The 5202-nt window shown below is 52.3% G+C and overlaps 1 non-coding gene across 1 annotated transcript; it reads left to right on the top strand.

Annotated features, from left to right (window-relative positions):
• The first annotated feature begins 338 nt into the window (after window positions 1-338).
• Window positions 339-457, top strand: LOC137271523 (5S ribosomal RNA). Its single transcript, XR_010956047.1, has one exon. It is a non-coding gene; the product is annotated as a 5S ribosomal RNA (ribosomal RNA).
• The last annotated feature ends 4745 nt before the right edge of the window (window positions 458-5202 follow it).

The raw sequence follows: 5202 nt of genomic DNA, 5'->3' as shown, positions 1-5202 counted from the left end.
CCGAGCGTTTTGAATTTTGAAGTGGCGACTCTGCGTACTGGTGATTTTGGCCTCGGTATTTGGACGAAAACACGGCTGGTCATCGTACCCTCGAGATAGCCCACCGAGCGTTTTGACTTTGGAGGTGGCGACTCTGCGTACTGGTGATTTTTGCCTCGGTATTTGGACGAAAACACGGCAGGTCATCGCACCCTCGAGGTAAGTTCCCGATCGTTTTGACTTTTTTTGACCTAATTTCCTCATACCCCGTGGTGGCATTCCGAACGTTTTCACTTTTAGGTGACTGTGCATGCTTGCCCCAGACGCGATAGACATCGTGTGAAAATGGTTTTGCTTACGTCTACGGCCACACCACTGGTAAAGCACCGCTTCTCGTCTGGTCCGCGAAGTGAATCCCTGTCGGGCCGGGATAGTACTTGGATGGGTGACCGCCTGGGAACTCCCGGTGCTGTAGACCTCTTTTTTTTTCTTTTTTTTTTCCGTTCAAGTGTCCGAGAGGCTGGTAGGTGGGACCGCCGTGGCATGTCCGCCCGTCCCGTCTTTTGTTGTCCATCATATCGGGCGTGGAATGTTGTTTGTCCCCCCAAATGGATGGAGGTAACGGAGCGCGTTAGGGAAGGGGCAGGGCTGGCTAGGGCTGGCACCTTCAAGGAAGTTCAGGTTAGGGCAAGAGCTAGGGTTAAGAACGCACATCGAGTGAACGGATACGGTTAGGGCAAAAGCTAGGGTTAGCACCACAGATGAAGTTAAAGGATACGGTAAGGGTTAGGGTTAGGGTTAGCACCGCAAATGGAGTGAACGGATGCGGTTAGGGTTAAGGTAAGCACCGCAAATCGAGTTAACGGATACGGTTAGGGCAGAAGTTAGGGTTAGCACCACAAATGAAGTGAACGGATGCGGTTAGGGCTAGAGTTAGGGTTAGCACCGCAAATGGACTTAACGGATACGGTTAGGGCAGGACTTAGGGTTAGCACCAGACATGAAGTGAACGGATGCGGTTAGGGCAAGGGTTAGGGTTAGCACCAGAAATGATGGTAACGGATACTGTTAGGGTTAGCACCGTAGATGAAGTGAACGGATACGGTTAGGGCAAGAGCTAGGGTTAGCACCACAAATCGAGCTAACGGATACGGTTAGGGCAGAAGTTAGGGTTAGCACCGTAGATGAAGTGAACGGATACGGTTAGGGCAAGAGTTAGGGTTAGCACCATAGATGAAGTGAACGGATACGGTTAGGGCAAGGGTTAGGGTTAGCACTAGAAATCGAGCTAACGGATACGGTTAGGGTTAGGGTTAGCACCACCAATCGACTTAACGGATACGGTTAGGGCAAGGGTTAGGGTTAGCACCACAAATGGAGTGAACGGATACGGTTAGGGCAAGAGTTAGGGTTAGCACCACCAATCGACTTAACGGATACGGTTAGGGCAAGGGTTAGGGTTAGCACCACAAATGGAGTGAACGGATACGGTTAGGGCAAGAGTTAGGGTTAGCACCACCAATCGACTTAACGGATACGGTTAGGGCAAGACTTAGGGTTAGCAACGCAAATGGACTTAACGGATACGGTTAGGGCAGGACTTAGGGTTAGCACCATAGATGAAGTGAACGGATGCGGTTAGGGCAAGGGTTAGGGTTAGCACCAGAAATGAAGTGAACGGATGCGGTTAGGGCAAGAGCTAGGGTTAGCGCCGCAAATGGACTTAACGGATACGGTTAGGGCTGGACTTAGGGTTAGCACCATAGATGAAGTGAACGGATGCGGTTAGGGCAAGGGTTAGGGTTAGCACCAGAAATGAAGTGAACGGATGCGGTTAGGGCAAGAGCTAGGGTTAGCGCCGCAAATGGACTTAACGGATACGGTTAGGGCTGGACTTAGGGTTAGCACCACAAATCGAGCTAACGGATAGTGTTAGGGCAGAAGTTAGGGTAAAGACGAAAAATCGAGCCGGCCCGTTGCGGCGCGCTTTTTTAGGTTGTGTTTTTGAGAGTGACCTGTGGGACGCGTTGTGGGATGCATGTTTTTGGAGGTATGGCGTGACGGGCGTGCCGCCGTCCCGTTTTTCAGTCCGTTGAGGTGCGCTTTTTCAGATTGTGTTTTTGAGAGTGACCCGTGGGGCGCGTTGTGGGATGCCTGTTTTTGGAGGTATGGCGTGACGGGCGTGCCGCCGTCCCGTTTTTCAGTCCGTTGAGGTGCGCTTTTTCAGATTGTGTTTTTGAGAGTGACCTGTGGAGCGCGTTGTGGGATGCCTGATTTTGGAGGTATGGCGTGACGGGCGTGCCGCCGTCCCGTTTTTCAGTTCGTTGAGGTGCGCTTTTTTGGATTGTGTTTTTGAGAGTGACCTGTGGGGCGCGTTCTGGGATGGCCTTTTATATAGGTATAGCATGACGGGCGTGCCGCCGTCCCTTTTTGCAGTCCGTTGAGGTGCGCTTTTTCAGATTGTGTTTTTGAGAGTGACCGGTGGGACGCGTTGTGGGATGCATGTTTTTTGGAGGTATGGCGTGACGGGCGTGCCGCCGTCCCGTTTTTCAGTCCGTGGAGGTGCGCTTTTTTGGATTGTGTTTTTGAGAGTGACCTGTGGGGCGCGTTGTGGGGTGCATGTTTTTGGAGGTATGGTGTGGCATGGGTGCCGCCGTCCCGTTTTTCAGTCCGTTGAGGTGCGCTTTTTCAGATTGTGTTTTTGAGAGTGACCTGTGGGACGCGTTCTGGGATGCATGTTTTTTGGAGGTATGGCGTGACGGGCGTGCCGCCGTCCCGTTTTTCAGTCCGTTGAGGTGCGCTTTTTCAGATTGTGTTTTTGAGAGTGACCCGTGGGGCGCGTTGTGGGATGCCTGTTTTTGGAGGTATGGCGTGACGGGCGTGCCGCCGTCCCGTTTTTCAGTCCGTTGAGGTGCGCTTTTTCAGATTGTGTTTTTGAGAGTGACCTGTGGAGCGCGTTGTGGGATGCCTGATTTTGGAGGTATGGCGTGACGGGCGTGCCGCCGTCCCGTTTTTCAGTTCGTTGAGGTGCGCTTTTTTGGATTGTGTTTTTGAGAGTGACCTGTGGGGCGCGTTCTGGGATGGCCTTTTATATAGGTATAGCATGACGGGCGTGCCGCCGTCCCTTTTTGCAGTCCGTTGAGGTGCGCTTTTTCAGATTGTGTTTTTGAGAGTGACCGGTGGGACGCGTTGTGGGATGCATGTTTTTTGGAGGTATGGCGTGACGGGCGTGCCGCCGTCCCGTTTTTCAGTCCGTGGAGGTGCGCTTTTTTGGATTGTGTTTTTGAGAGTGACCTGTGGGGCGCGTTGTGGGGTGCATGTTTTTGGAGGTATGGTGTGGCATGGGTGCCGCCGTCCCGTTTTTCAGTCCGTTGAGGTGCGCTTTTTCAGATTGTGTTTTTGAGAGTGACCTGTGGGACGCGTTCTGGGATGCATGTTTTTTGGAGGTATGGCGTGACGGGCGTGCCGCCGTCCCGTTTTTCAGTCCGTTGAGGTGCGCTTTTTCAGATTGTGTTTTTGAGAGTCACCTGTGGGACGCGTTGTGGGATGCATGATTTTGGAGGTATGGCGTGACGGGCGTGCCGCCGTCCCGTTTTTCAGTCCGTTGAGGTGCGCTGTTTTGGATTGTGTTTTTGAGAGTGACCCGTGGGGCGCGTTGTGGGATGCATGATTTTGGAGGTATGGCGTGACGGGCGTGCCGCCGTCCCGTTTTTCAGTCCGTTGGGGTGCGCTTTTTTAGATTGTGTTTTTGAGAGTGACCTGTGGGGCGCGTTGTGGGATGCCTGTTTTTGGAGGTATGGCGTGACGGGCGTGCCGCCGTCCCCTGTTTTGCAGTCCTTTGGGGGTGCGCCTTTTTAGATTGTGTTTTGTGGGAGTGACCTGTGGGGCGCGTTGTGGGACGTGCTCCCGTGTTGGCTTTGTGTGTCGCCCCGTTGCCGCAAGCAACCCTTTTCGGCTTCGATTTGAGTTTGGACTTGCGGGGTGCGACGGGAGGCTTGGCACGGTGCGCCGTCCGTGCGATGATGTTGTCGGCGGTGCCCCACCAGCTTACCGTTCGCGCTGCCGCACTTGCGTCGTTGGTGGGTTGCCCTGAGCGGCGTGGACGTTTGGTCTGCGTTGGCGTTGTTTGTCTGTGATGTTTTTGGTGCGTGGTGGTGACGTGGGCGTTTGACTTTGTAGGGGAATCGCGGACATGGGTTGTTGTGGCGGGGAATTCGCGGAGTGTTGGAATGAAAGACAATGGTTCTGGGTCGGCAATTGTAAATACGAATGCGCCTGACTGTGCCCTGTAGGTCTTACAAGGTCTGACGAGGTCTTACATCGCGGACATGTATTTTTTAACGATGGCGGACGGAGCGTTTTCTTGTGTAGGAATGAAAGACAATGTTTTCCTAGCCGCCTGTAAGTGAAATGAAGCCTGCCGGAATGGCGGACGTGTACGTATGTGCCGGCGCACGGACGCACTTGCGGCATTGGGTGTTGTGTTTGAATTAAAGACAGTGGTTTCCCTAGCCACCTGTAAGTAAAATTCAACCTGCCGGAATGGCGGACGTGTATTTTTGTCACGGCGGACGGAGCGTTTTCTTGTGTAGGAAGTAAAGACAATGTTTTCCTAGCCACCTATAAGTGAAATGAAGCCTGCCGGAATGGCGGACGTGTAGTTTCGTGACGGCGGACGGAGTGTTTTCTTGCGTTGGAATGAAAGACGATGGTTTTCCTAGCCAGACATAAGTCAACTTGAACCTGCCCGTATCTCTTGGTCAAGGGACCGTGGTGTCTCACTACTTACTTTGTAGGGGAATCGAGGACATGTGTTTTTGTAAGGGGGGAATTCACTTAGTGTTGGAATGAAAGACAATGGTGTGGGGGTAGGCAGTTGTAAATACGAATAAGCCTGACTGTGCCCTGTAGGCCTTACAAGGTCTTGCAAGGTCTTTCATCGCGGACATGTATTTTTTAATGATGGCGGACGGAGCGTTTTCTTGTGTAGGAATTAAAGACAATGTTTCCCTAGCCACCTGTAAGTAAAATTAAACCTGCCGGAATGGCGGACGTGTATTTTTGTCACGGCGGACGGAGCGTTTTCTTGTGTAGGAATTAAAGACAATGTTTTCCTAGCCACCTGTAAGTGAAATGAAGCCTGCCGGAATGGCGGACGTGTATTTTTGTGACGGCGGACGGAGCGTTTTCTTGTGTAGGAAGTAAAGACAATGTTTTCCTAAC

This window comes from Haliotis asinina, unplaced genomic scaffold, assembly GCF_037392515.1.
Source record: "Haliotis asinina isolate JCU_RB_2024 unplaced genomic scaffold, JCU_Hal_asi_v2 scaffold_146, whole genome shotgun sequence".
NCBI classification, from domain to species: domain Eukaryota; kingdom Metazoa; phylum Mollusca; class Gastropoda; order Lepetellida; family Haliotidae; genus Haliotis; species Haliotis asinina.
Note: the sequence above shows the minus strand (reverse complement) of the source record. Positions and strands in the feature narration are given on the sequence as shown.